The following is a 26,387-nucleotide window of genomic DNA, read 5'->3' as shown; positions in this document are numbered from 1 at the left end:
GTCACCTGTCAACTAAACATTGGTAACATATCATGGTAGATTGCCATTCAGCTACTACTTATGGACAGAACATTTCTGCATGGCTACTGTGGCTTAACCAGTAGTCTGTCCACCCCAGCTGACTCATCATTGAGATGTGTCATCATACAAAAATTGTGGAAATGCAAAAGGAATTGAAATACAAGGTGCATCTGAAAAGTTTGGTGAATGATCTCAGAAAATAAACGAAACAAGAGATACAAACAAAACATCTTTACTCACCTTCAAATTAATCACAATCAGCTACAACACACTTGTAACATCGGTTGTAAAGCTGTTGCAAACTGTCGGCAAACCCTTTTTGGGGAAGCACTAGAAGCACCATGGTTGTGCATTGTTGGACATCATCATCAGAGGAGATGAGACCTGGTGCTACCAATATGATGCAGAGACCAAATGACAGTCAATGGCATGGTGCTCATCATCGTACCTGCTTCCCAAGGAAAGTCAGCTGACAAAATCCAAGATTAAACCATTGTTGATCGACTTTTTCAACTGCAAGGACTTGCTGTATCATTAATTTCAACCCAAGGGAGGCAGGGAAGAGGATGAAAATGATGCCACTAACTATTGCTTGGTCCATGGATTCTATTGGTTGCACCATGTTTCATCTCCTATAATGATGTGGATGTCCAACAGCACGTGATGACAGTGGGTTGAGTGATTGCACTAGAAGCATTGGCTAAAAGTTTCAAAAGCTTCACAGTCAATGTTAGAGGTGTGTTGTCTCTGGCAGTGAGTAGTTTTAAGCGCCAGTAAATGTATTTTGTTTGTAACTCTTGTTTGCTTCATTTTCTGAGACCATTCACTGAACTTTTCAGATGCACCTTGTTTGTCAATCTTATATGTAAATTGAAGGTGGAGAGGAGAAAAAAGGAAAGGAAATGGAGAGGATCACTGCTGTCAGCTGCATTGGGACATTATGCAGAATCAGTGGGGATGAGTGAAAATGTGTACTGGGTCGGGATTAGAACGTGGGATCTCATACTTACTACTCAGGTATGGTAACCACTGCACCATCCATGACACAGTGTTATCGCAACTGCATAGACTGTCTCAGCACATGTCACTCCTGATCCACACTCCCATCGAGCACCTCCTATCCACAATCCCTGCCTATTTCCTCCATGTTCGATCTGAGATTCCCACAGGAGGTCAGATGTATTTGTGCACCCGCACTGAAGATGGTGCATCCACTGCCCAGCTGGATCTGTCAAATTATATGAATGCGTGCTGCGTGTTCTTTTGACCATGTCCAAAAGGACAGGCACCACACATCCATATAATGTCAGTCTTATTTTACAGGTGAGTAATGGTCATTGAACATTTAACCCTGCAAAAATGCATTGAAGATGTTACATCAGTGGGTTTGTCCAGCATTCAGTGGTGCCTAACTTTAAATATCATTTAACAGAAATATGGTAGAATTATTAGATGGCACTATAAGGAAGATTATTCTTAATTATTTTATAGAATCTGCATACAAATATACAAGATGAAATAAATGAAAATGCACATGAGCTGATTAAACTGTTACAGAATATCTGACAGATAAGTTTCCAGAAAGTTTCCTCAGCACAACTTGAGTAACAAATTATAAATAAATTATAACCACAAATTAAGTGCTATTACTATGCCTGTTTTCACTGGTATCTATTTATTCCACCTATGGTTGTGCATTGTAGTCCATATTTACAACAGACTTGTTTTTAGTTGTATCTGTGCCATCAGTTTCCTGCACTGATGGCAGGAAAAGCACAGCCTTGTTTCTTTTCATCTCGCATGAGGGAAGACAGAAGTCATCTTGCAATCTGAAAAACAGTTTCCGTTTTCCTGCGATCCATTTAGCAAAAATTTCTTTTATGTTCTTTTTCGGTGTCCCTATGAAGGTTAGCCCATTTTCTAGAAGATACACTGCTAAAGGATAACTACTATAATAGTTATATTACTGTGAGTGCCCTTGATTGGTTCAGCTGATACCTTCCTAATATCTGTTGGCTGGTTAGATGCAAGATATATTACAGGATTCTCTCTCCTACAGTATACTTCAAAATTACAAGTGTAAAATGTCTTGCTATTGCACAATGCACACAACTTCAAACCATACTTGGTACACTTGTTGGGAATGTACTGCTCAAAACCACAACATCTGCAAAATGGAACAAGCTTTATGTTTGTGGTTGTAAATTGGCCTGGGCTGCAGTTATTTCTTCAGTTGTTCAAAAATATATAGTGGAGGTTACAGTTGGTAGCAAGTTTGATAATTGCAAGTCATTCTTTCCTCATTGATTTATCATCAAACATCAGTGGCCGGAGCAAGAGGAGGAAGTGCAAGTAGTTAAATGCTGCCCTTATAACAATTCTGTGTTTATCATTTCTTCTGTTTCTGTTTGTACCACTGGTTGACAATGCCATCAATCCCATAAAATTTCAATTTACGTAGGATAATACACAAGTATTGGAAGGTATTATACACTATGTGATCAGAAGTACCAGGACATCTAGCTGAAAATGACTTAAAAGTTCATGGCGTCCTACGTGGGTAATTCTGGAATTCATTATTGTGTTGGCTGAGTCTTAACCTTGATGACAGCTTCCACTCTCACAGGGATACGTTCAATCAGGTGCTGGAAGATTTCTTGGGGAATGGCACCCCGTTCTTGATGGAGTACTGCGCTGAGGAGAGGTATCAATGTCGGTTGGTGAGGCCTGGCATGAAGTTGGCACTCCAAACCATCTCAAAGAAGTTCTATAGGATTCCGGTTAGGACTCTGTTCAGACCAGTCCATTACAGGGGTGTTATTGTCATGTAGCCACTCCACCACAGGCCGTGCATTATGAACAGTTGCTCGATCGTGTTGAAAAATGCAGTCACCATCCCCGAATTGCTCTTCAACAATGGGAAGCAAGAAGGTGCTTAAAACATCAATGTAGGCTTGTGCTGTGATAGTGCCACACAAAACAACAAGGGGTGCAAGCCCCCTCCATGAATAACACGACCACACCGTAACACCACCACCTCTGAATTTTACTGTTTGCACTACACACGCTGGCAGATGACGTTCACTGGCCATTTGCCATGCCCACACCCTGCCATCGGATCACCGCATTGTGTACCATGATTCATCACTCCACACAACATTTTTCCACTGTTCAGTCTTCCAATGTTTACGCTCTGTAACCAAGTGAGGCATTGTTTAGCATTTACCAGTGTGATGTGTGGCTTGTGAGCAGCCGCTCGACCATGAAATTCAAGTTTTCTCACCTCCCGCCTAACTGTCATAGTACTTGTAGTGGATCCTGATGCAGTTTGGAATTCCTGTGTGCCGGTCTGCATAGATGTCTGCCTATTACATATTATGACCCTCTACAACTGTCGGTGGTCTCTGTCAGTCAACAGACAAGGTCGGCCTTTACGCTTTTGTGCTGTATGTGTCTCTTCACTTTTCCACTTCACTATCACGTTAGAAACAATGGAGCTAGAGATGTTTAGGAGTGTGGAAATTTTGCTTACAGGTATATGACACAAGTGGCTCCCAATCACCTGACCACGTTCGAAGTCGGTGAGTTCCGCGAAGCGCCCCATTCTGCTCTCTCACAATGTATAATGACTTCTGAGGTCACTGATATGGAGTACCTGGCCATAGATGGCAGCACAGTGCACCTAATATGAAAAACATATGTTTTTGGGGGTATCCGAATACTGTTGATCACATAGTGTACTTGAATGTGTGTGCAGCCATGTTGGTTGTTTCCAGTGTGAGTTTCCTCTCCCACACCCACATCAACAGCTTTGAGAAGTGATGATGGCGACATGGCTCCCAATAGCTGTGCAGATATATCAAAATTTTATGTATGACAATAATATGGCTTGGCAAAGCCCATCTTATTGACTGCTTTTCAAAATTCAGTGCACAGAGCTTGGTCACAGCTAAGAAGAGGTTAGGTCTCATTGGTGTGCCACATGTCCATTGCTCATATGTCTTACAAATGGAAGGGGCATTGATAGTAGGTTATGTAAAATTTCATCCAGGAAGCCAGTTCAAAAACTGATTGTGATTTATTTAATGTGACTGATGTATAGACAGAGCATGAATAAGCATTCTTGATTTACGGTTGGTGAAGGTACCAGTACTTTCGTGTATGGTACACGTATTTCAATGTGGAAGAACAAAGATATAATAATACAGCAGTAAAAGACATTCAAAGTGAGCATAGCTTTACATTTGTCATTACCAGTTTAGTAATTTTATAAATATTTTGTTTGATGGTAACATGTTCCTAAATGTTGCTATATTATTGGGTGATATTTTTGTTTAGTGTGTATGAACTGCAGACATTGCTGGCCAGTGGGATTTGGATGGATGAAGAGATGATCTATGCTTGAGGGAGAAAATGGGACTTTGAAAAGATGACATCAGAAGCAGACATGTGACATGTTTTGTTATGGTCTCTGTGAATGTTCCTAAATGATTATTGGTCCCAATGCTGGATGAACAAGACTCTTGACAGTATGTAGAACTGCTGTGATAATCTCTTCCACTTACATTACTTGCGTTGCATGTGTAACTTTTTAGAGTCCATGGGTTACTCCAATATAATGGCAAATATTTGGTCACAGTTCAGGTGACATAAAAAAAAGTTTTAATAGATGCTGTTGATTTTTACTAAAAGTTGGACAGCTGCAATAAATATTGGAATTTTTCTTTTCAGGCAATTTGTGCCAAAATATTTTATGATGACTGAGAAACTTCATTAAAATAGTTTTTGTGTAAACACATTGTAATGTAATAAATGCATAAATTTTCAAGCACTCATTACTGATTTAATTCCAAAGTTTACCATGGTTCTTTCTAGTATCTTTATGTTGAAATCAGTGATAAAAGTTGACCACAGCAAATAAGCAAAGAGAAAATTTGAAATAGAAATTTTTCCATGTGTTAATGTCCTAAAAAAATATGTTTTGTGTCAAGTGTGAATACTATATCCCTTGAGCATTGTCACCTGTCAATTAAACAGTTGTAACTTGCAACCGCAATTCAGCTGCTACCTATGTACAGAGCATTTCTGCGTGGCTACTGTAGCCACTAGTTGCCAGTCCATCCCAGTTGGCTCATCCTTGAGATGTGTCGTATGAATGCACAAGGATTTGAAAAGTGTAAGTTTACAGGTAAGTAATGGTTGTTGAACATTGCTGAAGACAGTTAAGAGTGTGGGCACATGCAACACTCAGTTCTGCTAACTTTAAATACCATTTAACAAGAAAATTTTGGCCGGCCGGAGTGGCCATGCGGTTCTAGCCGCTACAGTCTGGAACCGGGTGACTGCTACGGTCGCAGGTTCGAATCCTGCCTCGGGCATGGATGTGTATGATGTCCTTAGGTTAGTTAGGTTTAAGTAGTTCTAAGTTCTAGGCGACTCATGACCTCAGAAGTTAAGTCGCATAGTGCTCAGAGCCATTTGAACCAAGAAAATTTTGTAATTTTCTGGTAAAATTAGTAGACGGGGTTATAAGCAATAAGAAAGATTGTTTGTAGTGTCAGCATTTAACAGGATCTGAACACAAATACACATGGTAAAATAAATGAAAATGTACAGTGACAAATTAAAATTATTTCCATAGATCTGACAGTGAAATTTCCAGGAAGTTTTCTCAATGTTACTCTAATGACAAATAATAAATAAATTTTAACCATAGATTATAGTGCTCTCATCGGCCTTTATTAAAGCAAGTTTTATAAAAATACATAATCAATTGAAACAGAAATACAATATAGTCATTATCAAGAACAAGATTAGCCCCCCCCCCCCCTTTTTTTAAAATCATTACGTGTAACAATGTTGTTTGCAAACTAATCTCTTGAAACCATTGCAGGTCGTAGTACTTACATTATTATTATTATTATTATTTACCGCCACAAAGATGGCACCACTCGCACCTTTCAACAACCTCTTAATTACTTTTGGGAGCGGCTCTGTAAGGTGACAGAAATCCTTTGATATAACCCTTGGTAGAATAGTGTGTTGAGCCTTTTCTTTCAAAAGGCGCTCTATTGGAGCTGAGGCCATGCTTGTAAGGTATGTTCTTCATCTGAGTTTTTTTCTGGATTGTTTGCAAAGAATAATGCTTGGGAACTTATACCAGCAATACCCAGATAATGGAAAAACAAGGCCAGTAGCCATCTTCTTATTGTCCTTTGTGCAGAGTAGGATGTACACATGTAATTAACAGTGTCTACTTCACCTTTGATTGCACTGTAGTCCAAATTTTTAACAGACTTACATGTAGTCATGTTTATTCCATCAGTTTCATGCATTGATGGTAAGAAACACACAACATTGTTTCCTTTTGTTTGGAATGAAACAAGACAGTAGTCATAATGAAATCCAAAAAGACAGTTTCCAGTTTCTTGTGACCTGTTCGGCAAATATTTCGTTCTTGTTTGTGCATGTGTCTTTTTATGTCCAGTGTCCTAATGAAGATTAGCCTGTTTCCCAGAAGATGCCTTGTTAAAGGAATAACTACTATAACAGATACCTGTACTTATATATCTGTTAGTGCCCTTGATGGGTTCAGATAATACCTTCACAATTTCCTAGTTCGATGCAAGATATTTTCCAGGTTTCTCTCTTGCAGAGTGCACTTCAGAACTATAAGTGTAAAATGTCTTACTATCAGACAGTGCATACAGCTTCAAGCCGTACTTGACAGGCTTATTGGGTACGTATCGCATGGAACTAAAACATCTGCAAAATGGAACAAGCTTTTTGTATGTGATTCTAAAGTGCTCTGGGCTGTAGTTACTTCTGCGGTTGTTCAAAAATGCAGAGTGGTGGTTGCAGATGGCATCAAGTTTGATAATTGCAAGTAATTCTTTTCTTGCTGAATTGTTATAAAATGTGAGCAAGAATAGAAAGAGCATGTAGCTAAATGCTGCCCTTATAATAAACATTCTTGCTCCATTTGACACCCAAAGGTCTAATACATTTGTGTGTCCTCTTGCAACATTGACTTATACTACCATTTCTTTGGTATGCAATGCCATCTGCATAGTTGTCCACTTCACAGATCAATCACAGCCAGGGTGTGATAGTGTGACAAGTGAAATTTGGCTCCTGACTAAACCATCAAAGCATATATAGCATCATTGATGTTGCAGTAATTTAATTATTGGAAGAAAACTAAATTGGCAATATTGTATGCTACCACACTCTCGCCACAGGGTCAATTGAAAGAAAAACCCAGTATACTTTTTCCTTCAGTATAAAATTTATAACAGGTATTTAGTAAATATCAGTTAAACTGATATAGGGCACTTATTAAATTGGGGGTGGGTGCATAAAGATAACGAAGAAAAAAGGGAGACCCTTATAGGAAGGAATGAACAACAAATTTATTCATGGACAGCTGCGACATTTCTGAGTCCATTGGTCTTTATATGTAGAATAATTACATAACAAATTGAAATAATAAGAAAAATAATAATAATAAAAACTCTTCAAAAGAATTTGCTAATCAGCAGTGATGTCTTGTCAAGAAAAGACTGGCAGGTGACAGGTGGGAAGGGTTGAAGCATGTTAATAGTTTGAATTCTGTATTTCAGACAATGGAAATTCCAGGATGGAATGTAACAATACTATGAGAAGGAAAGTTGCTACTCACCATATAGTGGAGGTGCTGAGTCGCAGTTAGGTACAACAGAAAGACTCTCACAAGTAAAGCTTTCTGCTAATAAGGCCTTCGTCAAGGCAGTGCGGATTCAGTTGCCTAAGACTGCAGTCATGTGTGGTTGTTTGTGAGTTGCATTTCCATGAGGTGTGTGTGTGTGTGTGTGTGTGTGTGTGTGTGTGTTGACGAAGGTCTTAATGGCTGAAAGATTTAATTGTGATAATCTCTTTGTTGTGTCTATCTGGGACTCATTATCTCCGCTATATGGTGAGTAGTGACTTTCCTGCTCATAATATTGTAAAATTCAAACAATGGAAACTCCAGGATGGAATGTAATAATATTAGAGAAGGAAATTTGCTACTCACCATTTAGCGGAGATGCTGAGTCATGATAGGTACAACAAAAAGATTCACACAATTACAGCGTTCAGCCATTGTGAAATTCTGTATTTGGTAGAGGATGTCCTAGCAATTTTTTCAAAACAATTTTGTGACATGTTCATAGGATTTGTTTGTCTAGAGAAAGCATTTGCCAATGTTAAATGATGCAAAATGTTGGAAATTTTGAGAAAAACATGAGTGAGCTACGGGAAAACAGGTAAAATACAATGTGTGCAGGGACCAAGACAGAATAATTAGAAGGAAGACAAATGTAGTGCCCGCATTGAAAAGGATGTAAGACAGAAATGCAGTCTTTCACCCCTACTGTTCAATCCATATGTCAAAGAAGCAATGAAGGAAATAAAAAGAAAGTCCAAGAGTAGGATAAAAATTTGAGATGAAAGGATATTGTTGATAGGATTTGCTCATGACATTGCTGTCTTCAGTGATGGGGAAGACCTATTATAGGATCTGTTGAATGGAATGGACGTTCTAGTGAGTACCAAATATGGATTGAGAATAAATGGAAGAAAGAGGCAAGTAATGTGGAGTAACAGAAATGAGATTAACAATAGTTTAATAACCAAAATTGATGACCATGAAGTAGGCAAAGATAAGGAATTCTGCTACTGTAAGAGCAAAATAATTCTTGGAAGTCAAAACAAGGAAAATTATATAAGGGAGCCTACAATGGCATTCATGGCCAAAAAGTGTATTAATACAGAACATAGGGGTCGATTGGAGGAAGAAACTTCTGAGAATGTACATCTGGATCACAGAATTATATGGTAGTGAATCATGGACTGTGGGTACAATGAAAAGAAGAGAACTGAAGTGTTTGAAATTTGGTACTAAAATTTGTTGGACTGATAAGGAATAAGGATGTTCCTTGCAGAATCAGCGAAGAAAGGTATAAGTGAAAAACACTGACAAGAAGAAGGAACTAAGTGTTACAGCATGAGAGGATAACCTCCATGGTATTAGATGGAACTGTAGATGGCAAAAACTGAAGGGGAAGACAGAGATTGGAATACATTTATGAATAATTGAGAATGTAGAATGCAAGTGCTTCTCTGAGATGAGGAAGTTGACACGAGAGGAATTTTATGACAAAAAATAGGTTCTGTGACCAGTATTTTAGCTCCACAGAGGCAAGCTGTTTTGTGTAATGTCCTTTTATCAAGTGCACATTAAGCATGTGTTTTACATGGCAGATTTTACTATGTTATCTAGTGTGGGAGCTAACGGGCATTAGTTACATTTGTTGCTTACACTAGTGCATATGAATTTGGCATATTACAGCCAGACTGACTAATTAAAGTAATGTCTTCAATTGCAGGATTTGCAATCAGTAAAATTAAAATATAAAACAGGAAGATTAAAGTTCAGTTTCTCGTTCAACAAGGTACTCAGTATAAAGGAAGCACAAACTTGGGTTGGGAAGAAAACAGTGTGTATCATTTTCAAAGGAGTCATTGTGAAAGTACGTCATACTAGCTTTGTGCCACATAAAGTATCCATTTTGGGCCATAACTGCACTGATCAGCCAGAACGTTATGACCACTGACCTACTATCAGTATAAGAGTGTCCAGGTGATAGCAGTGTCACCTGTTGAGGAATGACATGATCTGTCCGTCATCTTCCAGGGGAACAGCTCCTTGACTCATGTACTGCAAGACAGAGACAAGCTGGTGGCAGCTTCATTATGCTTTTGGAATGTTCACATGGGCAACCATGGGTCCAGTGGAGCTTGTGCAAGGCAAGGAGTATTGTGCACTGGTTGCAGATTCCACATACCCCTTCATGACAATCAAGTTTCCCAATAGCAGTGGCATTTTTCAACAAGATAACACACCATGCCACAAGGCCAGGAGTATGATGGAGTGGTTTGAGGAACACAGTGGTGAGTTCCAATTCATGTGCTGCCCCCCCCCCCTCTCCCCCAGCGTGCCAGATCTGAACCTGACTGAACACACCTAGGATGTGATTAAACATGGCATCAGAGCTCATCTTCCCCCTCCCCAGAGTTTATGGGAATTAGGTGACTTGTGTGTGCAGATGTGGTACCATCTCCCTCCAGTGACCCATCAAGGCTCCATGCTTCCATGTTATGATGTGTTGATGCTGTTATCTGTGCCAAAGGTGGACACACTGCCTATTAGGAAGGTGGTCATAATGTTCTGGCTGATCAGTGTATAATGATAGCGATTTAGTCTTTACAAAAGGACTTAAACTTCTTTTTGAACTGTATGAAGCAAGAAAGTAACATCTTTCCACTAAAAAGTAACTTCTAGAATCAGTAATGTGCTCATTGTATAAGGACGAATCAAATCAAAACAAGAGAGATGGGAAAAAATCTAAGTAAACTGTTTATTATTTCAAAAGAAATTGCCAGAACTGTTAATATTGGGTTGGTACATAAATTTGTAGCGTTTTTTGGTAAGTTTAATAAGCACAAAAAGATATGCATAACAGAGACTTTAGTCATCAATAATGTATTCTTCTTCACTATGTAAAACAGTTTGCCAAGCTGGGATAATTTTTCAATTTCATGATGACAGAAATCGTGTGAAGAACTTGTTGAGCCATGCTTGGAGCACATTTTTATCCAGAGAGGAAGTTCCTTGAAGGTTATTCGAAAAGAGTGGCAAGGGTCAAAATCTGGGGGTGCAAGATCAGATGAATCAAGTGGGTGAGGAATGACTTTCCAACCCAACTCTTGTATAGAGTTTTTTGTCACTAGCAGAAAGCTGGCAAGCATTATCGTGGAGTAGCATCAATTCAGCAGTTTTGCTGGTCGGTGTTCTTGGTTTGCATCTGCAAGACATCTCAGTTGTTGACAGCAAATGTCAGCAGTGATGGTTACACCTCGGGGAAGCAATTTGTAGTACACCACACCATCGCTGTTCCAACAGGTGGATAACATTATCTTTTGTGGCATTGCTCAGATCTTTGTATGTGGAGTTGCTCCTTTGTTTGGCCTCAACCATTGCTCTTGCTTCCTTATGGCACCATAAATACACTATGTACTGTCACCAGTAATAATACAGGATAGGAATCATCAGTGTTGTTCATGAGCCAATTGATAATCAGCAAGCAAAGTTGCACCTATGACCACCTGCTGATTTTTGTAACTTTGGCTTAGAGTGTGTGGTACCCATACACCTCACTTTTGAACCCTCCCCATTGCATGCAAATGTCACACAATGGAGGAATGATCACAGTTCATCACATTTGTCAGTTCGCAATTACATTGACGTGGATCTTTCTGATTTAATGTGTTTAGACAATCTTGCATCAAACACCGAATGTCTTCGTGAACATGGAGAATTGCTAATGTAAAAAGGAGCTTCATTTAAATCAGAGAACCAATTTATTGCCATGCTCTGTTCAACAGTATTATTGCCATACATGGTGCAAATGTTTCTGGCTACCTCCGCTGCTATCGCCCCTCTATTGAACTCAAACAGAAGAATATGTCAGAAATGTTCCAGTTTCTCCACTTGGCATTCAATTTTCAAGCATCCACAGCTCCATTCACCATTTCCAAATAACAAAATGTATACTCAAATGGCAACAGTGAACTACAAATTTAAAAAATGACAATCAATAAATAAACCCATAGCCATTGGAATACCAATGTACAAAACAAAAATGCTATGAATTTACGCACCAACTGAATGCATTTATTGCACTGTGAGACAAAACAGTCAATGCTTTCATGGAAAAATGTTTTTGGTTGCATAAGGAGTTACAATTGTACCCAGAAAATTGACAGCCATGAATGACTTAGTTCAGGACTCTAAAAACATGGAAATAGCTTGGGGAGAGGCTGGGTCTATATGCAGGATGTGTAATGACTTTTGAGCAAAACTTGTGCAGTGTCCATCCACATGTTGTCAGCATAGTTTCAGATGTGGTGCAGAAGTTTTGCTGGGAAGCCATTAGACACCTTCCATACAGTCCTGATTTCTCCTCACGTGATTTCCGTATTTTTGGAGCCTTGAAGAAAGACATCTGCAGGTGCTGATTTGCTCAGATGAAGATGTAAATGCGTGGGTACTGTCATGGTTCCAAAGGTAACTGCAAACATTTTTCCATGAAGGCATGACCACCCTGTCTCACAGTGGGATAATTGTATTGATAGTTGTGGGGATACTCTTGAAATAATAAACAGTTTACTTACATTTTCATCTGTCTTGCTTTCATTTGACTGCCCCTTGTATTAATGTTAATCTCTGAGTTGTGTTTCAGGATGTTAGTTATTTTGAGGTGAACAAAATACTGAGGTACTTTATCACATTTTGATTACCTTGTGTTACATCTCCAAAGTGTTGGTGTCCTTCAGTTTGTTGCTTTCACATTGTGTGAGAGATGGGAGGTGGCGGCAGTTGTCCACATGGCTGCTGCCTGGCTGGATGAGAACTGGTGGAACTCCTAGAAGACATGGGCATCTAACATCAGGCGTGGCAAGTAGTGTTCCAATTAGGATGATCTCGCTAGGGGTAAGATAGATACTGCCTACAGGAAAATTAAAGAGACCTTTGGAGAAAAGAGAACCACTTGTATGAATATCAAGAGCTCAGATGGAAACCCAGTTTTAAGCAAAGAAGGGAAAGCAGAAAGGTGGAAGGAGTATATAGAGGGGCAATATAAGGGCGATGTACTTGAGGACAATATTATGGAAATGGAAGAGGATGCAGATGAGGATGAAATGGGAGATATGATACACTTCAAGAAGAGTATAATAATTCAAATACAAAGAAAGCAGGTGTTGACAGATGTGAAAATTACAAAACTATCAGTTTAATAAATCACGGCTGCAAAATACTAACGCAAATTCTTTACAGACGAATGGAAAAACTGGTAGAAGCCGACCTCACAGAAGATCTTTGGATTCCGTAGAAATGTTGGAACATGTGAGGTAATACTGACCCTATGACTCTTAGAAGATAGATTAAGGAAAGGCGAACCTACGTTTCTATCATTTGCAGACTTAGAGGAAGCTTTTGAACTTGTTGACTGGAACACTCTCTTTAAAATTCTGAAGGTGGCAGGAGTAAAATACAGGGAGCGAAAGGCTATTTACAAATTGTACAGAAAGCTGATGGCAGTTATAAGAGTCGAGGGGCATGAAAGGGAAGGGAGTGATACAGGGTTGTAGCTTATCCCCAATGTTATTCAATCTGTATATTGGGCAAGCAGTAAAGGAAACAAAAGAAAAATTCGAAGTAGGAATTAAAACCCATGGAGAAGAAATAAAAACTTTGAGGTTCACCGATGACATTGTAATTCTGTCAGAGACAGCAAAGGACTTGGAAGAACAGTTGAACAGAATGGACAGTGTCTTGAAAGGAGGATATAAGATGAACAACAACAAAAGCAAAACGAGTATAATGGAATGTAGTTGGAATTAAGTCGAGTGATGCTGAGGGAATTAGATTAGGAAATGAGACACTTAAAGTAGATGAGGTTTGCTATTTGGGGAACAAAATAACTGATCATGGTCGAAGTAGAGAGGATATAAAATGTAGAATGGCAATGGGAAGGAACGTGTTTCTGAAGAAGAGAAATTTGTTAACATTGAGTATAGATTTAAGTGTCAGGAAGTCATTTCTGAAAGTATTTGTATGGAGTGTAGCCATGTATGAAAGTGAAACATGGGCGATAAGTAGTTTGGACAAGAAGAGAATAGAAGCTTTTATGATGTGGTACTACAAAAGAATGCTGAAGACTAGATCACATAACTAATGACGAGGTATTGAATAGAATTGGGGAGAAGAGAAATTTGTGGCACTACTTGACTAGAAGAAGGTATTGGTTGGAAGGACATGTTCTGAGGCATCAAGGGATCACCAATTTAGTATTAGAGGGCAGTATGGAGGGTAAAAATCGTAGAGGGAGAGAATACACTAAGCTGATTCAGAAGGGTGTAGGTTGCAGTAGGTACTGGGAGATGAAGAAGCTTGCACCGGATAGTGTAGCATGGAGAGCTGCATCAAACCAGTCTCTGGACTGAAGACCACAACAACAACAATGGTATCTCATTTTCACCCCAACAATCTGATCCCCCCCCCCTCCCCCCTCCCTCTTGTGTCTGATTTGTTGTGGCATACCAAGATCTTGTCTTCTGCGTTAACCTCTTCATAATAGAGTAGCACTTAATCAAAAGCCTTGATTATTTGTTGGATATTTTCTAGTAACAGATTTCTCCTTTATTTTTTACCCTCTAAAGCTCCCTCTGCTGCCATGAAGAATGACATTTCAAGGTATTGTGAGGGAGTATGTAATGTCAGTCGACTTCTGTACATGGTGAATTCAGGTCACAGCAATGTATTGGCTGTAAATTACGCATTGAAGTACATAAATCTTTATTTCTTTCTCACAATTGAGGCATTGAGATCAAAAAGGAGACTTGTCATTATTTTATTGGTAGAATACTGGGGAAGTGCACTCAGTCTATGAAGGAGGTTGCTTACAAATCACTTGTGTGGCTGGGTCTAGAATATTGCTCAAGTGTTTGGGACCTGTACCAAATAGGACTTACAGGGGATATTGTACATATACAAAGAAGGGCAGCACAAATGGTCACAGGTTTGTGTCTTTAGGAAAGTGTCAGAGATACTGAACTGGCAGACTTTTGAACGTAGATGTAAACTATCCTGAGAAAGTCTATTAATGAAGCTTCAAGAACCAGCTTTAAATGATGAGCCTAGGAATATACTGCAATGCCCCTACGTATCACTCGCATAAAAATTGTGAGAATAAGATTAGAATAATTACAGTGCACAAAAAGGCATTCAAACAGTCATTCTTCCAGAGCTCCATATGTGTATGGAATGGGAAGAAACCATAATAACTGGTACAATGGGACATATCCTCTGCCATGCACTTTACAGATGTTTGCAGAGTATAGATGTAGATTCTCTGATGTCTTAACATGTGTCCTATCATTGTGTCCCTTCTTCCATTCACTGTTTTCCACCTATTACTCACTGATTCTGCACATAATATGTTCTGTTACCTTATCAGTTGACCTAAATTTCACAATCTTGTATGACACATCTGAAATACTTTGATTCTCTTCTTTTTGGGTTTTTGTACTGTGCGTAAGTCTTTTCCATATACTGCTGTGCTCCAGATTTGTATTCTTAGAAATTTGATTCGTGCATGGCTTAATTTCTGTTTTCCTTTCTTTTCATTAACACTTCTGTATTTTCTTCTTTCATCAATAAATTGAATTTTTTTTTTCTGTTGTTCAAGGTTTCTTCAGTTACCTTCATATTTGTTTTCCAACTACTCCAAATGGACTTTAGGGGATATCTATTCCTCTTCACCCGAACTGCTTACTGTGGTATTAGATATCATAGTATTTACTGCTTTGAAGAACTTCAAATGCACATCATCATTTTTCAGCCCTTTAGTATCATACTTTTTTTACTCATTGATTCTTCCTAATGATTCTCTTAAACGTCAGCCAATCCTTCTTCATTATGTAATTTTGATCTTGGTCTAAATGTGCACCTGGCTATGCTTTGCAGTACAATATTTGATTTCAGAATCTCTCTCACCACCTGTAATCCTGCTGGTTTAGTGTTATGTTCTAAAAATATGGTTCAAATGGCTCTGAACACTATGGGACTTAACATCTGTGGTCATCAGTCCCCTAGAACTTAGAACTACTTAAACCTAACTAACCCAAGGACATCACACACATCCATGCCTGAGGCAGGATTCGAACCTGCGACCGTAGCAGTCACGCGGTTCCGGACTGAACACCTAGAACCGCTAGACCACCACGGCCGGCTGTTATGTTCTAGGCCATTTCCTCCTCTTCTGATTCTTGACAATGTATTTGCTATGACTAGCTGATATTCTTGTACAACTAAGAATGTTCCTCTTCTCTGATCCTTAGTACTGAGCCTGTATTCTCCTGTAACTGTGCCTTTTATTCCTGCTCCTAGTATAGCATTCCAGTCCCCTATGTTTATTAGATTTTTACAGCCTTTTACATACTGAGTTACCCCTCCAGAGCTTTCATATACTCAGTCTCCATGTTCTGCATGTGTTGTCAGCTTGTATATATGAAATATTGTTGTTGGTTCCAATTTTATGTTGATGTTGATGAGAATAATCATTTCACTGAACTGTTCAGTGACTCACTATTTGTACTTTATTCATCTACCGGACATATTTGTCTTATTTCTTCTTGTGTTTTGATAAATTCCATCCTAGGCATGTTCTTACTTTAGATTGGCCAGTTCCAGTGCTTTACACCATCAATCAAATTCTTTATGAGATTTTGTTGTTTCTTAGGAATGCCATATTTTCCCATGCTAATACCCACCCACTTGCCATGTAATGTTCCTTCTTAAATTTAATACAATCTAGAGATATGCTTAATTTTCCGTTCTCTTTCTCAGAATATGAAAACTTGATGTTCTGTTGAGTCCTGATGTTTACTGCTTTGAGGCAGAAGGGGTCATCTTGGAGGCACCTAAAAGAGAATTATACATTGAGAAGCTTTCTTTTCTTGTCTTCGGGTTTCCTTTTCAAAAGTCACAACCTCATATAAAAGGAAGAAGGAAGGTGAGTCCTTGCAGCTTATATTCATGAGGCACATAAAAAGGATAATTCACTTTGGGAAAATATAACATTATGTGACAGAATGACTCATCAGTACTTACCTTCAGGAAATGAAGTTATTAGTACCGCCAACAGACTCATTGAAATTAGAATGGCTGTTCTATCTTTTGGAGCTATTAGTTCTACTTACGGAGATGAAACAGAGATTATATATGGGTAAGGGAAACCGATCTGAAGTGAGGACCGTTAGATTTGAGTGAACGTCTACTCTCCCTTTCTAAATTTCCCCAATCAAGACCTCTTTCCCTCCTGAGGAACAGACTCACAGTTCTGAACGCTCACTTAGTGGTTTGCACTTTTGTATGTGATTCTAAACTACTGAGAAGAACGCCTGCCCATAGTAAAAAGTATTTGATCACAGTGAGCAAGTCTTCCAAAATACTTCGGCAATCTGAAGTTAATTTGTAATTATGAAAAGGACAGATCGCTGCTCACTGTAAAGATAACACATTGAGTTGCGGACAAGCACAACAAAAGGACTAGTCCACATTAAGCTTTCAGGCGGTGCCTACTTCAGAAAAGAAAACACACACACGCGCACACACACACACACACACACACATTCACACAAGCAAGTACATCTCACACACAAACGACCACTATCTCTGACCAGACTGCAACTTTTACATTGAACAAAAGCAGCAATTGCAAGTGGGGCAGCAAAGGGGGAGGGTTAGCAAAGTATGTGTGGGGGAAGAGAAGAGTGCTGTCTGTTGGAGCATGCACAGGGACTAGAAGGTGGTAGGAGGACAATGCTACATGGTGGGGAGGGGAAGGGTCGGTGCGGAAAATTGGGAGGGGGGGGGGTGAGGGGAAAAGACTGTTCCGTGCATTGGCAGGGAGTGGTCGACATTGAGGGTGATGGATGGAGATTACAGGACAGAGAGGGTGGAAACTTTTGGGTGGAGGATGTGGTACAGTAGGTTGTCATTCCCTGGGACTGGAATAATTTCGGGAGTGGAGAAGGTGCTGTAAGGATAACTCAAAACTGCACAGTTCAGAAAATCTGGTGGGGAGGTGAGGATCCAGATTGGCCAAATGGCAAATGATTTAATTCAAGAGTGTGTTTACAGAGCTCTAGTTCAGTAACTTTATGTAATCCAAATAGTTTTTAGATTTAGGGTGAATCAGTCTGTATGCACTTTGGTGCGGATTTTTCTTTACTTAAAAGGAATCCATGTAAATACCACAAAATTTATTTCAGAAGTCATTAATTTAGATTTTTTGTGAGTCTTAACTAAGACTAAATTTCCCACAACAAACTGTGTTATTCTATGTTTTTCACAAACTCTTTTTTTTTTCTTTATTCAGCTTGTTTTTCATGATTTCTAACAATTTCCTCTTATTCCTATGTGCAAACTGGCTATTCTGTATTTTCAGAAATGAGATTGGCAGGTCTTTAAAACTTTCACTGCTTGAGAAGGCACCAATGAAAAACAAATGAACTTAGGACAGTGAAACTGTGGAAACATTTGTAAGAACATGTGGAAGAGAAATAATGAATGAGTCATTAAAAGAAACACATTTTGATTTCCACATGAGAGGGTAATAATTATTAACTGCATACCATTGTCTACTTTCCAGGTTACAAATGTTGCTCAATGTAAAGATCATCTGCATCCATGACAGCCTGCAACTGCACTGGAGATACCAATTTGCGACACTTTTCGAATGGTAGAATGTTCAACTGTCATTACACAGCTCATGCAGTGCTTGAAGATCACAGATTGCATCCAGCATTCTCAGCCATGGGAACAGTAATTTCTTCTACAATTTGTGGCACAATTAGCAGCCAGCATCTCTGAGGAGCAGTTCCCAAATTTCCATTTAATTTGAAATTCTGAATTATTTTCTTCGACCCCTGTGTGGAAAGAGAACCTTTCTCTATTTCTTTATGCACCAGTATTCATGAAGAACAGCAGCATAGATACTTTTCTTTTCATAAAACACCTTTAGGGGTCAAGCACGTTCACTTCGTCCAGATACATGCCGACAGTCTGTAACTGTAATGTACTGTGATGCTTGTGTTTCAAACCTATGTCACTGTACTAGTACCAGCTCAAGTTATGAAAGTTTAATTGTAACTATTTTTTACTTAATTTCAAATGGTGAAAATCCTGTAGAGGTAGGTATGTTGTAAGCTGTTCATTATATTTTCAAAATAGTAGACATACTATGTTTATGTCATTGTAACTACTAAGACAGCTAAACAGGTGACATTTCAACTGATTTGCTGTGGTCCTCTTCAGGGTGGTTTACTGTCAACTGCCCTGAAGAGGACCACAGCAAGTTTGTCAAAATGTCAGCAATTTAGCTGTTTTCTTACTTACAATGATGAGATCCAACATCCAAAATTATTTTATCCAAAATGATAATGGCTATGGAAGCCTATGAACTTACTCTATCCAGTTAACATGGTCCCCATACATCTTTGAGCTGGATTGCTTGAAGGGTGATAAAGTCTTTACATAGTTCAGATGTAAACTGAGACCCATTGTCAGGAAGTACTACTTCTGGAATACCAATATTAGTGAAATAATTACCTGTAATTTTATAAACAAACTGTTTGCTTAAGTGGAAGTAGTTTTATAAATTCTTAAAATATGTCAACTATCGCAAAGATATGACAAAATTCACCCTTTGTATTTGGTAATAACCCTGACTGCTGAAAGATGTATTTTTTTTTTTATTTGGCAAAATATTCTGCTTTAACCCTCTGCAAGACAGATTGCTAGATTTTACTCTTTGGCATCTATCAGAAGTAAGAAGTTTCTTTTTTACTCTTCTACTGATGTTATAAAAATATGTTTTTTTGTATGTCTTGGATACACTTTGTTGTACCATGACATTCAAATTTTTAATGTACATATTTAATTAAATTGCCAATGTTTTATTCAGACTAGCATAATTTCCAGTCATCCAAATCTGATCTAGGTCTTCTAAGCAAAATTCCTTTATGTACCTTGTAATATTGCTCAACCTTTTCTTTCCCCTTTTTCCCTAAATAACTCATTAACTAATTTCCATTTCTCATAATGATTTTGGTTTCTCTTAATACCATAGAAAATACCCAAAATTTCTTCGTCTTTTGCTCCTTTTAAATACATAATTTTGAAGTCCCTTTCACCTTCCCTGCTATCCACCTTCCCCTTTCTCTGGTAATCCTGAAAGAGCATCAGCGTTAACGCTATTCTTCCCTTGAATGTATTAAATATTGTAATCAACTTTCGCAGAAATAAGGCCTATTAGACTGTGGTAACATATTTCTCTAAGTAACATAATGCTTTGCAATCAGAATAAGCAATTACTTTATAACAAAAAAGCTATTTTTTAAAATTATTAAATGCCCAATGTATTGACAGGACATCCTTTTCAGTTGCTGTATAAGATTCTTCATGTTTTTGCAATACCCTGCTTATAGACACTATGGACATATATTCTATTTATCCCTGTATTTTGTTTTCCTTAAATAAATGTGCAGCTACCCCAGTATCACCGCTGTCTGTCATAATACAAAAAGAAAGACATATATCTGGTATAGATAAGATTTGACTTTGATGCAGTTGCTTTTTTATTTGATCAAATGCATCCTGACATTCTTGATTCCAATCCCAAACATATTTTTCTTCTATAAGTTACAAAGACAAGGGGCATATAAAGCTTGGTTACTGTTGAATTTTGTATAGAATCCTGTTAATCTAAAACATTATTTTAATTGGGTATTATTATTTGGAACTGGAAATTTTACAGTAGCTTCAATTTGGTCTCTATCTGGTAAAATTATGTTTTCATAATAATTTGTCCAAAATTTTAATTTACTTACTCCAAATTTGCATTTTACCAATTTCAGTGTCATTCTCCTCTTCCTTAATGTAAGAAAAACTTCCCTCAATAATTCAAAATGGCCATCCCATGTTTTTTTGGTTATTAAGATATCATCTACAAAGACAGTAATTCGGTCAGAAATTTCACTTGATACCCCATATGATCATACTTTTGACAGCAAGCATAGGTGTGGTACAAAGTCAAATCCTTTTTGGAAATCAATACTTACTTACATCTACATGCCTACCTTGATTAAAAGCTTTCAGTATGTCATGTGAGAAAAGTGCGAGGCAGGATTCACATGATCAATGTTTTAGGAATCTGTGCTGGTGGCATTGAGTTGAGGATGTCAGACTGGTGTATGTGGAGTGTTCGCTGATATGAAACTTTCCTGGCAGAGTAAAACTGTGTCCTGGACCAAGACTTGAACTCGGGACATTTGCCTTCTGCAGGCAAGTGCTGTACTAACTGAGCTACCCAAACATGACTCGCGACACATCCTGACAGCTTTAATTCCACCAGTACCTTGCTTCCTAGCTTCCAGACTTCACAGAAGCTCTCCTGCAAACCTTGGAGCACTAGCACTTCTGAAAGAAAGGATATTGGGGAGACATGGGTTAGCCATTGGCGGAATTAAAGCTGAGAATGGGTCGCGAGTCATACTTGGGTAGCTCAGTTGGTAGAGCAAAGGTCACAAGTTCGAATCTTGGTCCAGCACACAGTTTTAATCTGTCAGGAAAGTTTCAGATCAGTGAACACTCCACTGCAGAATGAAAATTTCATTCTGGATAGACCGAGTGAGGTGGCACAGTGGTTAGCACACTGGACTCGCATTCAGGAGTATGACGGTTCAATTCCATGTCCGGCCATCCTGATTTAGGTTTTCCGTGATTTCCCTAAATCACTCCAGGCAAATGCTGGGATGGTTCCTTTGAAAGAGCATGGCCGACTTCCTTCCCCATCCATCCCCAATCCGAAGAGACCGATGACCTTGCTGTTTGGTCTCTTCCTAAACAACCCAACCCAACTCATTCTGGATATCTCACTACGTTTGAGCTCAGAATACCTTCTATATAACAAATCAATGTTATCGGATGGTAGTTTTGTGGATAACTTATTCTACACTTCTTGTAGTCAGATGTGACTTGGGCTTTTTCCCAAGAATTGGGCACAGTTTTTCATTCAAGGGATCTATGCTAGATTATAGTTAGAAGGGGGGCTAAGTCAGCTGCAAATTCAGTACAGTGTCTGACAGGAATTCCATTTGGCCCTGTCAGTGCAGAAAAGGAATTTCAGTGGCAAGTGACTACACTCTTGTACAGTAATCTCAAAGCTTTTGTTATTTATTCAGAAATGGAAAAAATGCTAAGCAAACAAAGCATCAGCAACAGAAAGACAAATAAAAATGGTTTACGTGCTGCCTTCTTAAGCCAAGGTAGTTTTTGCACAAAAATTTACTTTGTGAGTTGTAGTGCGAACTCGATGATGGGTGTAATTATTTGAGGTTGGACTTAGAAACATGTATTTATCTTTTGACACTCGTAACTCCTAGCACAATGTGGGGGGGGGGGGGGGGGGGGGGCGGGGGAACCTTGTATGAGAAGAGCAATTTCTCCATAAGGGTTGCTGATGATGCTTATGTATATTAGAGATGAAATTAACAACTTGTCAATAAAATAAAATCAATATGGAATGTTGTTAGAAGAGAAATAGGAAAAGTAACCACTGGGGTAGGTAGTGTTACTATTAAAGAGAATGAGACTATATTAACAAACAGTATACAAGTAGCTAATGTATTTAACAGCCATTTCTTAAGCATAGGTGAAGAAACTGGTGAGAACAGTTCAAAAGAAAAAGCCAAGCAGTACATGAAAGAGTCAGTTTTGAGAAATCTTTGTCAGATTAATTTTCATCTAACAACCTCTTGTGAAATATGGGAAATCATTAAATCTTTGAAATATAAATTTTCTGTTGGAGTAGATGACACCTCTAACAAGATTTATTTTTAAAATAAATGTATTTATTTATTGATCCATCCTTAAACAATATACATTGTATGTATGTCATCAGTGAATGTACAAATTATGGTATGAAGTCTAAATATTTTCTTAACAAATGCCATTTACATTGTTTATTGATGTAGAACTAAAATACATACATACAAAGCCCTGCATACATATTACATAAATGAAAAAAACATAATTTATATTGTTTAAATAAATATACTAGGTGTGTTGATATGGAACTAGCAGACATAAATACATAGGCATAAATACATAACACATGAATGAAGAAAAATGATGTCAGGTGCAACTTAAGCTAGGTGTTACCAACAATTCTTTGGTTTTCATTTGGAGGCAATGACTCAGCCTTGTGTTATCATCATGGATAATGTTATTCAAGCTATAATTGTCAAGATTTTTTCTGATCTACATTATGGTCTGAAAAATAAACTCACAAGGAACTGTCAAAATGCCCAGGTTTTTAAATAATTTTTTGCAGTGAGCCCATTTATTACATTTTGTCATTATTCTTACATCTCTCCTTTGGAATCTGAAAACTGTTTGTAGATTCTGGGTACTATTTCCCCAAAAGATTACTCCATAGCTAAGGATGGTATGCACATGTCCAAAGTAAACTGACCTTACACAGATTTCACTGATTACTGATGCAAGAACTCTAAGTGCTCAGCATGCTGTGGAGACCCTCTTAGCGATAATCACGACATGTTCATTCCATTTTAGTTGGCTGTCAATGTTCAGAAAAGCATTAGTAACACTGTCTATTTTTGCTGTGTTAATGTTAAGATCTCCACATAGCAGTATGCTACTTTCAGTGTTTGAAGCCTGTTCTAGACTCTGTATTAGTTTTGCACAGAATATGTCAAAATCACCACTAGGAGAATGATATACACATAATATGACAAACCTTTTGAGATGATAGCTCTATTGCTGACACTTGAAAGTGTTTTTCTTTACCAAGAGGGACAATTTCACTTCTTACCTTATATTGGAGTTCATTCTTAATATAAATACATGACCCTCCTCCTTTAATTGAAACTCTACAGTAAGAAGATGCTAGTACACAGTGCCTCCCATTTATCTTGACCACCCTAAATATCTGTTTGTCCAGATGCAAATTACAAATTGTTTCAAGCAAATGTTTTTTAGCTGTCAGGGGGACATCAATCAGTATGATTGCCTTCATTGTGGCTTTGGTTTTTACAAAGATAGGAGCAGCAGTATGACTCTTTTAAATAGCACCCTGTATTTTTTGTTTGGTTATTCATTTCATGTATCACAGTGTACCATTCACTGAAACACCACGTTATTAATTACATAACACAACATTGACTTTGAGCCTGGGATCGCAAACTCATCCACTTGCTGGAGTTGTCAGAAAACAAATGAAAACCAAGTAAAAACATAACAAAAAATTGACTTTGACTCTCGTGTACCATTGCCCAGGAGTAGAACAACTCCGCCACACACCGTCAGGTGGCTTGCGGAGTGTGGATGTAGATGTAGATATATGCAAAGTGGTGACCCTGGACACCGATTCACTGGTGCACTCGTTGAATGAAAAAATTATTTACTGCTTCCAGTGTTGCCTGCTGAAGAGAATTACAAGCAAGCACGATACATTCCTGCATGTCCTCTGGAGTAGTTGGAATATTGTGATAGACAACATCTTTAATGCATCACCAAAGAAAAAAATCCAGAGGATCTAAATCAGGAGACCTAGCAGGGCAAGTAACTGCAACTCCTCGACCAATCCATCTGGCAGGATACCTTCAGTTCAGAACACGATGAGCACACAAGGCATTATGTGCTGGACATCCATTGTGTTGAAACCACATAAGCATTCTGGTTCTTAGCGGCACTTCATCCAGAAGAGAAGGAAGAATTCATCTCAGGAAGTTGGTATACACTGTACCATTTAGACTACCACTGATGAAATAAGGGCTAATAATTGTAGTACCAAGCATCCAACACCAGACATTAACTCTCCATTGACGTTGATGTTCCACCTGTCTAAGCCATCGTGGGTTGTTGCTGGACCAATAATGCTTGTTCCTTGTTATCTATCTGTCCTTTGTTTGAGAAGGAACACTCATTGGTAAATTGAACATTGGAGAAGAAATTCGGGTTGGCGAGGATTCGCTGCTGTGCCCACTGACAGAACTGTACACGATTCTGGAAATCATTTCCATACAATTCTTGATGTAGGTGTGCATGGTAAGGATGGAACCGGTGACATGTAAGAATATGATGTACACTGGTTTTAGAAATGCCAATCTTGTGTTCAAGCTTTTGTCATGTGCTCATATGAGGATTCATAGCAACGGAAGCGAGCACAGTAACTTCGGCAGCTTCATCTGTGCGAGTGCTATTGCGATTGCATTGTCGTGGGTTGAAACTTCCCATTTCCTGAAGCATCACAAGAAGACAAGAAACATCTGTCAGGAAGGTGGTTCTTGTCAGGATATTGGTCTCTGTACAGTTCCGCTACCTGTGTAGCATTTCGCCTACCTTCAACAACAACAATAAAAGAAATGTTATGTCGATGCAGTTTGTAGGAAGGACAGCCTTTACTGTATGCCTACTCTACACACAAATATTAAAAACGACTAAGCTACTGTGCTAAATGTACCCATACATAAGAAAACAGTGTTGCAATTACTGTTCTACTAACTTACATTCCCCACAGATGAGCAGCATTTCTACCTTCTCTTCATTGGTGTACATTCTACTTACACAATTCTTCAACTGACGATGGTTGATGGAATGACAGGTGTGCATTCTACTTATGTTTACATTTGTCCTATGTCAATGTCAGCATGTGGATGTATTCCATTATGCCGAGTACCTGCAATAAGTGCTGGGACCGTCAACATCAATGTTGTGTTATGTAATTAATAATGTTGTGTTTCAGTGAATGGTATACTGTGATACATTTTCGAATAGGTCTTTAGGAGAGGAAATGAACTACCAAATAAAAAATACAGGGTGCCATTTAAAAAAGTCATACCGCTATTCATATCTTTGTTAAAAACAAAGCTACAACAAAGGCAATCATGCTGATGGATGTCCACCTGACGGCTAAAAAACATTTGCTTGAGATATTTTGTAATTTGCATCTGGACAAAGAGTTATTTAGGGTGGTCAAAATAAATGCGACACCCTGTATATGAGGGTAAAGTTACATAGGTAATTTCACTTTCCTTGCACCAGTGCTCAGTTATGCATATAACAGAGCTATTTAGGGTTTGCAGCTTTATTTCAAGCTGCTGCACTTTGTTTTTGATACACTGAATGGTTACCACTAGACACTAATGCATTGCTTAAGCTTAAGCTACTAGAAGTATCAGCTACATTACATAAATTAATTTGCATAAGACCATAGCTGTTAAGCCAGTTTTTTCTTGTTCAGGGGTGCTTGGCTGTTGGTCTATGCTACTATTTACTCTAAAAAAAGCATTCCTAATACCTCTGATATTTAGATATTAAAACAATGTGGAGCAGTTACAACCAATGTTCTGAATCACATCTGTAATGCATTGCCCTAACTCAAGGTATTTTCTGGGATAGGTTCAAATATATCATTGTCAAGCCTCTCTACAGAAAGGGGGACACCCCATATGTCAATAATTACCAGCCAGTATCTTTGCTTACAGCATTTTCAAAAATCTCAAGTAATGGGATACTTAGTAAATCACAGTTTGGATTTCAAAAATGCAGTTGTACTGAAACAATTTCACTGCCCACGTAATAGTCTTTAAATAGTAGAATGTCACCAATAGGATTTTTCTGTGACTTATCCAAA

General features: G+C 38.4%; 1 protein-coding gene across 1 annotated transcript in view; it reads left to right on the top strand.

Annotated features, from left to right (window-relative positions):
- The window catches only part of LOC124776901 (speckle-type POZ protein B-like), an 81,084-nt gene extending 76,429 nt beyond the window's left edge, over positions 1-4,655 (top strand). Inside the window, exon 4 of the transcript XR_007015664.1 lies at positions 4,360-4,655. The gene's annotated coding sequence lies outside the window, so the exon portion shown is untranslated. The remainder of the gene's footprint in view (positions 1-4,359) is intronic.
- Positions 4,656-26,387: the final 21,732 nt, after the last annotated feature.

Source organism: Schistocerca piceifrons, chromosome 2 (genome assembly GCF_021461385.2).
Source record: "Schistocerca piceifrons isolate TAMUIC-IGC-003096 chromosome 2, iqSchPice1.1, whole genome shotgun sequence".
Lineage (NCBI taxonomy): Eukaryota > Metazoa > Arthropoda > Insecta > Orthoptera > Acrididae > Schistocerca > Schistocerca piceifrons.
The sequence above is the reverse complement of the archived record's forward strand: the minus strand, read 5'-3'. Positions and strand labels throughout refer to the sequence as shown.